The sequence below is a fragment of the Aegilops tauschii genome, chromosome 5 (assembly GCF_002575655.3).
Source record: "Aegilops tauschii subsp. strangulata cultivar AL8/78 chromosome 5, Aet v6.0, whole genome shotgun sequence".
Classification (NCBI taxonomy): Eukaryota; Viridiplantae; Streptophyta; class Magnoliopsida; order Poales; family Poaceae; genus Aegilops; species Aegilops tauschii.
This window is the reverse complement of record NC_053039.3, coordinates 134,836,604-134,847,942: the sequence shown is the minus strand read 5'-3', so window position 1 is coordinate 134,847,942 and position 11,339 is coordinate 134,836,604.

Sequence of the window (11,339 nt, the reverse complement as noted above, 5' to 3'; positions counted from 1 at the left end):
GGGCCTGTGGGTGTAACAATGGCATTGATGTCCTCATCAGCCGGGAGACGAGTTCGTGAACGAGGAACCTGTTGAGTACACTTACGAGGATCAAGCTTTCGACAACTCTGAGAACCTTGCAGGCAAGATGACCATCCCTCGAAATCACTTCTATCTTTGCTATGCTAGTTGTTCGCTCTATTGCCATGCTCCGCTACCTATCACTTGCTATATCATGTCACCCATTTGCCATGTCAGCCTCTAACCATCCTTTCCTAGCAAACCGTTGTTTGGCTAAGTTACCGCTTTTGCTCAGCCCCTCTTATAGCGTTGCTAGTTGCAGGTGAAGTTGAAGTTGTTCCATGTTGGAACATGGATATGTTGGGATATCACAATATCTCTTATTTAATTAATGCATCTATATATTTTGGTAAAGGGTGGAAGGCTCGGCCTTATGCCTGGTGTTTTGTTCCACTCTTGCCGCCCTAGGTTCTGATATACCGGGATTATGTTCCTTGAGTTTGCGTTCCTTACGCGGTCGGGTGATTTATGGGACCCCCTTGACAGTTCGCCTTGAATAAAACTCCTCCAGCAAGGCCCAACCTTGGTTTTACCATTTGCGACCTATACCTTTTTCCCCCGGGTTTTCTAGAGCCCGAGGGTCATCTTTATTTTAAACCCCCGGGCCAGTGCTCCTCTGAGTATTGGTCCAAACTGTCAGTCGCCGGTGGCCACCAGGGGCAACTCTGGTCTGGCCTATCGGAAGCTTGGACAATCCGGTGTGCCCTGAGAACGAGATATGTGCAGCTCCTATCGGGATTTGTCAGCACATTCGGGCGGCTTTGCTGGTCTTGTTTTACCATTGTCGAGATGTCTTGTAAACCGGGATACCGAGACTGATCGGGTCTTTCCGGGAGAAGGTTTATCCTTCGTTGACCGTGAGAGCTAATGATGGGCTAAGTTGGGACACCCCTGCAGGGTATTATCTTTCGAAAGCCGTGCCCGCGGTTATGAGGCAGATGGGAATTTGTTAATGTCCGGTTGTAGAGAACTTGTCACTTGACCCCAATTAAAATACATCAACTGCGTGTGTAGCCATGATGGTCTCTTCTCGGCGGAGTCCGGGAAGTGAACACGGTCTGTGTTATGTATGACGTAAGTAGGTGTTCAGGATCACTTCTTGGTCATTGCTAGATGACGACCGCTCCGTTGCTTCTCTTCTCGCTCTCTCTTGCGTATGTTAGCCACCATTATGCTTATTGCCGCTGCAGCTCCACCTCATTACACCATCCTTTCCTATAAGCTTAAATAGTCTTGATCTCGCGGGTGTGAGATTGCTGAGTCCCCGTGACTCACAGATTCTACCAAAACAGTTGCAGGTGCCGACGATGCCAGTGCAGATGATGGGGTCGATCTCAAGTGGGAGTTCGACGAGGAATGTGGTCATTACTATGTGTCTTTTCCTGATGATCAGTAGTGGAGCCCAGTTGGGGACGATCGGGGATCTAGCATTTGGGGTTGTCTTATTTTCATCTGGATTTTGACCGTAGTCGGTCTATATGTTTGTATTTTGGATGATGTATGATATATATTTATGTATTGTGTGAAGTGGCGATTGTAAGCCAACTCTTTATCCCATTCTTGTTCATTACATGGGATTGTGTGAAGATGACCCTTCTTGCGACAAAACCACTATGCGGTTTTGCCTCTAAGTCGTGCCTCGACACGTGGGAGATATAGCCGCATCGTGGGCGTTACACCCTCTCATGGCGGCTTATCGCCGCGAAGTTGATGCCATTGCTGGACACTTTCAGGGTTACCAAGTAGAGCACATTGATCGCAAGAAGAACGAGGCGGCTGATGCACTAAGCCGGCTGGGCTCTCAGCGAAAGCCGGTGCCGCCTAATACTTTCTTGGACATTTTGCATAACCCTTCTGTTAAGTTGCCTACAGAGGTAGACTTGGTTGTCCCTGACCCGGAGGCACAGTTAGTGGCGGCTCTCCACATTACCCCAGACTGGACAGTACCATACTTGGCTTACATGACCCAGGGAGAATTGCCTGAGGATGAAACTTTGGCCAGACAAATAACCCAGCGGTCTAAGTCAATGATAATTATCAATGGCGAGCTACATCGTCGTAGTGTCACTGGAACTTTCCAGCGTTGTGTTTCCCCTGAGGAAGGTCAAGAAATTTTACGTGAGATTCACGAGGGGGATTGTGGTCATCATGCCGGCTCAAAATCCCTTGTGGCCAAGGCTTTTTGTCATGGTTTTTATTGGCTGACGGCTCATGCTGATGCGGAGGACTTGGTCAGTAAATGTGACCGTTGTCAGAGGTTCTCGCGACGGGCTCATGTGCCGGCTCAGGAGCTGAGGATGATTCCAATTACTTGGCCATTTGCGGTCAGGGGGCTTGATATGGTTGGGCCTTTTAAAAGGTCCAAGGATAAGAAGACCCACCTCTTGGTGGCAGTTGACAAGTTCACAAAGTGGGTTGAGGCAGAGCCAGTTAGCAAGTGTGACGCGGCCACAGCGGTTCAGTTCATGAAAAGGGTGATATTTCGCTTTGGTTTTCCACACAGCATTATAACTGACAATGGTACCAATCTGTCTAAGGGCGCCATGGAGGAGTTTTGTCAACGAGAACATATTCGACTTGATGTTTCATTAGTGGCTCACCCTCAGTCCAATGGTCAGGCTGAGAGAGCTAATCAGGAGATTTTGAAGGGCATCAAGCCCCGGCTTTTGGTCCCTTTGCAACGGACGCCGGGTTGTTGGGTGGAGGAGTTACCCTCCATGTTATGGAGCATCAATACTACTCCTAACAGGTCTACAGGTTACACGCCTTTCTTCATGGTTTATGGAGCGGAAGCCGTCCTCCCTAGTGACATTCGTCATGACTCGCCTCGAGTGGCGGCTTATATTGAGGCGGATAATGAGCGGGCGCACCAAGATGCTCTTGATTTGTTGGATGAACAGCGTGATGTGGCAGCAGCTCGCTCGGCGATTTACCAACAAGACCTGCGCCGCTATCACAGCCGCCGGGTTAAGTCCCGGGTCTTCCAGGAAGGTGATCTGGTGCTCCGGCTCATCCAAGATCAAATAGATGCACACAAGTTATCCCCGCCTTGGGAAGGGCCCTTTGTGGTCAGCAAGAACTTGCACAACGGGTCATACTACCTTATCGATGTTTGGGAGCACAAAGATTCACGTAAGTCAAAGGAAGAGACCCGTCGGCCGTGGAACATAGCTCAGCTTCGGCCTTATTACACTTGAGCCACCGGCTCTCGTAATGTACATATTTCTACAGCCATGTATATATTATGATAAATAATAAAGCAGGACCTCTGTCCTTTTCTCCTCCAAAGGTAAACGTGTTATTTCCATTACAACATTACATGGTCACTTGGAGGTGGATCCGGCTTACGATCGCATTCGAATCTAGCCGTTAACAATATAATCACCTGGGGGCTTCCTGTTCAAACATAGGTCGTATTCGAACCAAAGAGAACATTGCTGTCGATACCCACTTGATTGGCAAATTGCCGAGCTCATTGGGGAGTTTTTCTTGATCATATTTGAATCATGGCTCAACCCCCTTTTGGGAACCGACGTGGATCGTATTCGAATCAGCGTCGTTAAACAACTCTCAACGTCATTTGGGGGCTTCCTGTTCAAACATAGGTCGTATTCAAACCAAAGAGAACACAGCTGTCGGTACCCTCTTGATCGGCAACGCCAAAGCCACTGGGGGCTATATGATCGCATTTGAATCTTAGCTTAACCCCTGTGGGACGGTTCTCTGGTCGTATTCGAATCAGAAGCCCTTAAGTTTTGATCTTTTGGTGTGCAACGAGTTCTTTTGATCATATCAACAGTGCGCAAGGACGGTTCTTACTCTGCCGGCTTAATTTTGTTTGACAATGTTGATAGCACACAATAAGTGTTATTGATGCTGGTGAACCGGAGTTGAGTTCTCAACCTTATTATTTGGGTTACATAACCGGGAGTGTACTTGAAGGCTTGCAAGTATGCTGTTATGATTACCTCGAGGATATAATTGAGAGCCGGTCTTTTATGACTTTGGTTCATATTCCGGGTTATTTGTAAAATATACGACTTTCAGTGCGGTAAGCCGCCTAAAAGACTTGTGATTTGCTTTCTATGCAGGACAGTTAAGGACAGCTCTTTACGTTTAAGGATAGTAAAGAGCAAACATAACCCGGAGGAATATAAAAGAGCAGCTTCAACAGAGTTAAGCGCTGCACACGTGCGCTATGGCACGATAGAATTAAGTGTTTATCCTACTCTATTACAAGACTCCCCGAGTCCAAAAGGTGAGGCATTGTTTTTAAGATATGACCATGAGCCGCATAAGAAATCAAGATGCTTGTTGAGTTGAAGCTCCCGGCTCATCCCTCTCCGCTCCTCCGGCTGTTCCCATGACCTGGAAGGTTGATGATTTCCAGTCAATGCCGCTCAAAGCTTCAAATTGAGCCTCATCATCAATTAACCCGGCCGGGTGAACTTCTGGGGCGAAGGTGTGCTTACGAGTCAGCGGGATTAGGCTGACTGCTTCATAGCGTGGAGTTGGGATCCTCTGATTCTCCGCATCATAGCCCGGCTGATACTTGGTAAGATCTGTGTCATTCCCAATCAAGGTAGCCACCGGGCGCACGCTTTTCACACAGGCAGCGAAGTCTTTCTGGTCAAAAGGGGTCCCGTCTTCCTTCAGGCTGGGGTATCCAAGAGCGATGTCGGCCGGGTCTAGCTCCGGGAGAAAAGCCTTGGCCCGGCTCAGAGCAGCTATAGCTCTGGCTCTCGCTGAAGCCCGTCTCAGCTCTTGGAAGCGTTGAGGAAGAACGGCAAGCCGCCTGAGTACGTCTGCCAGGTGAGTCGGAACTTCATTGGACAGAGCCACAACGGCTAAAGCACGCTGTGACCCGGTATAGAGTTGCTCCACCAAGGTGTAAACAGCCTTCAGCTTGGTCAGAACATTCTGGTTAAGATTGGAGCTTCTGGGACCTGTATAAGCAAAGTCAGGTGAGCTGATGGCAATGGTGGGATTTATGAGACATGAATGATGTAAACTTGTTAAGAGCTTGCAGAATGACTTACCGAAGATTGCGGAGACCATCTGTGACACATGGCGTTTTAAGCCGGAGAGTTCGGCGGTTCTTTCAGTCAGAGCAGCCTCCGCTTGTTCGGCCCGGCTGAGCAAGGCAGTCTTCTTGTCGGCCCAAGTTTTTCTTTCTGTTTCAAATTTCTTCTTCAGTTTTTCTTGCGCAGCAACACTGAACTCAAACTTGGCATTGGCCTTCCGGGTCTCAGTTTCCTGAGTCTTCAGGCGGTTCTTCAGCTCAGAGATTTCCGATTCAAATTTCTTGCAGGCAGCCTGTACAAATTCCGGGTTACAGTTTGAGTAATTATCATGCAACATTAAAGTCCCAAGCACTTTGCAAGCAAAGACACTTGGCACTTGGGGGCTAATGTATGCTGAAAGATTCTATTTATAAGTGCCGGTTCATGAAGGTAAGCCGGAAGTTAAGTCTACAACATATTCTATCATAAGTAATAGACTTGGGGGCTAGCATGGTAAGGATGACTATGGAGTAAGCAAGAGAGTTGTACCTCAGATTTTTGTTGTATCTGCTTTACCATGTCAATCTCCAGGTCCAGGCTGCTGTGCACTTGACCAATGTAACCAGAAACAATGTCTCCAATGCTCAAGTTAGCATAGTCAGTGATCTCCAGTCTGGCCCTGCGGCGCTCCAGCAGTTCTTCTTTGGCAGAGCATCTGGCCAGCACAGTGGGTCTTCCCGGCTCAACATATTCGGTCCGGGTAATCACCACATCCAGGTCATCGGCCGGTTGAGCTGAGCTGGGAATCTCCGGGTTGTCAGAACCCGCCATGGTTTGTTCTTTAGTTGAAGCGGCGGTTTCCGGAGTTGGTGCAGATGGCGGCTCAGAGGCAGAGGCGTTGGGTTCAGTCAAGACCGGGTCTTCGACCGGGTGACTTTTCTTTGCCCTCTTGCTGAGCTTTGCTTGTGCGCTGAAAGTCAAAAGGTTAGTGCAAAAACATGAGTAAGATAAAGCACAAAATAAGCCGATTATCATTACCCGGGTGCGGTCTTGAAAGCCGGCAAGTTAGATTGCATGGAGTCACCGGAGGAAGGTGAAGTTTCCTGATAGTTTGAATCAGACGAATTGAGTGGTTGACGAGTGACGCCCGCTAAAGGATGAAAAGGATATAAGTTGGAGATAACCTCAGTCCGGCGCTTCCTTGATGCTTCAGGTAAGCCGGAGGAGAGGTCTGCATCCTTGTTGGTCCGGGTGTGTCTCCGGCTCTCATGAATCTGTCGCTTCAAAAGAAATTGAGGATCTTGATAAGCTAAAGGATGTGAAAATCTTACTTTCCGGGTTACTCTTCGGACTTTCAGCCTTGGCAAGGGCCCCGGGTCGGAGGAAAGTATAGTTACCTCTTCAATCACCGGGTTACTCGCTCCGGATGATACTCAGTGTCAATAAGGTGGTTAAAAACAAACGAAAAACAAAAGAAGAGCCTAAAGAATCAAGGGCTACCTCTGACTCGGAGCTATCATCCAACTGAAGCAGCTCTGAGGCGCTAGGCTTACTCCCCTTCTTGCAGGGAGCGGCTCTCCTGGCGGCTTTTTTAGCCTTCCTGGCTTTTTTAGCAGCCTCATGGTCATACCTGACCTTCCAGAACTTGTCATTAGCCTGAAAAATGCAACAAAGGTTTCCTTGAAGTTAAAACGACAATTGTTAAAATGGAAAGTAAAGTGTTCAGATCGGTAGCTTACCGCCGGAGCTGGGTTAGCTTGGCAGAAGGGGCTAAAGCCGGTCCTCCCGCAGTCTGCTAAGCTCTCGTTCAAGAGGGACTTGGTCATGTCGTCAACAACGTCCTCAGGTAGGTCGTTGGGGCTGTGCCGCAGAGGATCATCCTTCCGACCCGTGTAATCACACATTAAGCCGGGGCGGCGGCTCAAGGGAATCACCCGCCAAGCAATCCAGACCCGGACCAGATCAACGCCGTTAAGGCCATTTCCCAGAAGAGCCTTAATCTTGTTGATGGTGGGGATCAGTGGTTGACGCTCAGCTTGACATAGTTTGTCTGGCAGGGGGCGATTTGGCTCCAGACGCAGGGCACGAAAGCCGGGCAGAGGGTTCTCATCAGCCGGAGAAGTATCTTGGCAGTAGAACCATGTCTGGTTCCAGTCCTTGGGGTGGCTTGGCGGCTCAGCATAAGGAAAGAGGCAATCTCTCCGTCGTTGAATGGAGATTCCACCAAGTTCCAAGCTAGGCCCGTTGGCGCATTCATTCTGGCGGTTCAAGTAAAATAACTCCCTAAAGAGTAGCAGACTGGGCTCTTCTCCAAGGTATACTTCGCAGAACACTTGAAAGTTACAAATGTTCGACACGGAATTGGGTCCAATGTCTTGAGGTCGCAGATCGAAGAATTTCAGAACGTCTCTAAAGAATTTTGAGCCGGGAGGTGCAAAACCCCGGCTCATGTGATCAGCAAATATCACAACCTCTCCATCTCTTGGTTGAGGTCTTTCTTCCGACGGGTCAGGGGCACGATAGGACATGACCTCCTTCTTAGGCAGGTAACCCGTCTTTACGAAATCATCTAAAGTATCATCAGTAACATTGGATCTCATCCAGTTGCACGTAATGGGTGCCTTGGGAGCCTTGGGCGGCATTGTGAAAGACGAAAGCCTATGACAAAAGGAAATGTCCGGTTCAAATATAAGCCGGAGGAAGATTACAGTTCAGTATTCAAGATGGCGGCTTATGAAGGGGCCTAATGATATATGGCTAATTGTGTCGGGTTATCTAAGCCGCTGTGGGCATCATGAGTAATTCAAGTTGTTTAAAACTCTATCATAAATGAGCCGGAAATTTCACAGCGCATGGCCTCTTTTAAGCCGGAGATATGAGCCGCCATAGCTAACAGATGCAATTTTTGACTAAGTGTGGCACAAACAAGTTTCACGGATCGCAGTAATTATTTTGGATCAAACGATCGTCTAGAAAGGAAAAAATTCTAGACCTAGAAAGCTGATACAGAGAAGTTCATAAGCTCAGCATGAGGTCCTTTTGCGGACAAATGGGATCTACTAGCATAAAAATGAGTGAGAAACTACTACCGCAGGGAGTCTATACCGTTTTTAGATCAAAGGGAACCTCGGTGGCGGAACTGTGAAGAACTTGAGATGAACAGCGAAGAACCGGGGAAGAACGACAGAACCCTAATGCGGATCTACTGTAGGGAGGTGCAAGGACTTACTGGCGCTGATGAGATGCGGAGGTCGCCGCCGTTTCTCTGGACCAGTTCAGGGTGATGCAGCGGCCAAGGTTGAGGAAGACAAGGGGCGCGGCGGCGGCGGCGGAGCTCGAGCTCTCGGGCGTCAGAGGAGGAAGACGATGGAAGAGAGGAGTGAATGAAGGCTCATGGGCCGGGCCTATTTATAAGGGTGACTGATAAATGGGCGCGAGAAACGAGGAGGCCAAGACATGATTATCTCGCCACAGAAACGCCTCGATTTTCGGGATGGTCATTAAAGATAAGATCCGTTGGGATATGACAGAATAAAAAATGAATTTAATGGAAGATGACGTCACGGCGGGTTACCAAGAATCCAGAAGATGACGTCACGGCGGGTTATAACTTTCGCACAAGCAGAAGCCGGAAGATTTTCTTTCAAAGGGATTGAAGATTGACATGAACTGGTTCAAATCAATCTGGGGCCTAATGTTGAGGATATAACCATTAGAGTCACCCGCCCAGGAGGGGCCGGGTTACGTCATAATGATCATCACGTGAAGCCCAGTACCAAGCTTGAGGATGGCGGATCAATAATGGGCTTAAGACCCGAAGGCGGTTTAAGGCCCGTAGTGATAACCCGCCGTTATGGCAAGACTTGTAACATAAGGCAAGAGTAGTTAAGAGCCCGAGACGGATACTGTTATAAGCCGGCCGGGACTCTAAGAGCCGCGGGGCGTCAACCTCTCTATATAAAGGGACGACCCGGCGGCGGTTCAGAACGAGAGACGACAGATCGAGAGCCGGGCATAGCGATTAAGCTCCCTGGTCATCGAAACCCTAAGTAATACCACCTCAACTGGACGTAGGCTTTTACCTTCATCGTAAGGGGCCGAACCAGTATAACCCTCGTGTTCCTTGTCCCGTTTAACCCCTTTAAGCTTCCTAGCTGCGATGGCTCCACGACTAAGTCCTTGCACGAGGACATCTGCCGTGACAATTCCACGACAAGATGCATAACAACGAGAGGGGAGAGTGTGTCCACGTACCCTCGTAGACCGAATGCGGAAGTGTTTGACAACGCGGTTGATGTAGTCGAACTTCTTCATGTTCTGACCGATCAAGCACCGAACGTACGACACCTTCGAGTTCTGCACACGTTCAGCTCGATGACGTCCCTCGAACTCTTGATCCAGCAAAGTGTCGAGGGAGAGTTCCGTCAGCACGACGGTGTGGTGATGGTGATGGTGAAGTAATCCGCGCAGGGCTTCGCCTAAGCACTACGTGAATATGACCGGAGGCGTAAACTGTGGAGGGGGGCGCAACACACGGCTAACAATGTTTGTTGTGTGTTCTAGGCGCCCCCTCCCCACATATATATATAGGTGGGAGGGAGAGGGGGACAGTCATGGGGCGCCCCAAGTAGGAGGAATCCTACTTGGGGCCTTCTCCAATCCCCCCCCCACCATCTTTTCCGGAGAGGGAAGGAAAGGGGAGAGAGGAGGGAAGGAAGGGGGAGGCCGAATTGCCTCCCCTTCCTTCTCTCTTCCCCTTTTACTTTCCCCTTCCTATTCGTCCAGCAAGGGGGGCGCAGCAGCCCATGCTGGCTGCAACATTTCCCTGGTTGGCCCAATAGGCCCATATAGTTTGTCGGGGGTAGCCCGGAACCCCTTCCGGTGACCTGATATGTACCTGGTACCCCCAGAACACTTCCGGTGTCCAAATACTATCGTCCTATATATGAATCTTTACCTATCGACCATTTCGAGACTCCTCGTCATGTCCGTGATCTCATTCGGGACTCCGAACAACATTCGTTCACCAAATCACATAACTCATATAATACAAATCGTCATCGAACGTTAAGCGTGCGGACCCTACGGGTTCGAGAACTATGTAGACATGATCGAGACACCTCTCCGGTCAATAACCAACAGCGGAACCTGGATGCTCATATTGGTTCCTACATATTCTACGAAGATCTTTATCGGTCAAACCGTAATGACAACATATGTTATTCCCTTTGTCATCGGTATGTTATTTGCCCGAGATTCGATCGTCGGTATCTTCATACCTAGTTCAATCTCGTTACCGGCAAGTCTATTTACTCGCTCTGTAATGCATCATCCCGCAACTAACTCATTAGTCACATTGCTTGCAAGGCTTATCATGATGTGCATTACCGAGAGGGCCCAGAGATACATCTCCGATACTCGGAGTGACAAATCCTAATCTCGATCTATGCCAACCCAACAAACACCTTCGGAGATACCTGTAGAGCATATTTATAATCACCCAGTTACGTTGTGACGTTTTATAGCACACAAGGCATTCCTCCGGTATCCGGGAGTTTCATAATCTCATAGTCAAAGGAATATGTATATGACATGAAGAAAGCTATAGCAATAAAACTGAACGATCATTATGCTAAGCTAATGGATGGGTCTTGTCCATCACATCATTCTCCTAATGATGTGATCATGTTCATCAAATGACAACACATGTCTATGGTTAGGAAACTTAACCATCTTTGATTAACGAGCTAGTCTAGTAGAGGCTTACTAGGGACACGGTGTTTTGTCTATGTATCCACACATGTGTCAAGTTTCTGGTTAATACAATTCCAGCATGGATAATAAACATTTATCATGATATAAGGAAATATAAATAACAACTTTATTATTGCCTCTAGGGCATATTTCCTTCAATATCTTCATGAAGCCCTTGGATGAGAAAAGGGTTTGCAAGCTGCGGTGTGAGCTAAATATCTTAGAATCCTTGAATGTCATGTGAATGGACACACATCCTAACGCTTATGCATATTGATGACTTAGGTGTGCAACACACAAAGTAACGTATGTCTTCAATTCATGAAGACATACCCTCTGAGTGTGAATACATTAATGTGGAATCTCACTTCCGAGCGCCACGATAATTGTGCGTCGTGTCTGGGTCTAATATTTCCTATACGGTGGGTAACGCCACCACCAATCTTTCTTGAAGATTTCCGTTTGGCGTCATGTTACATTATCTTCAAAGTTGGTTTGTCTTCATCATTGCCATGTCTTCAT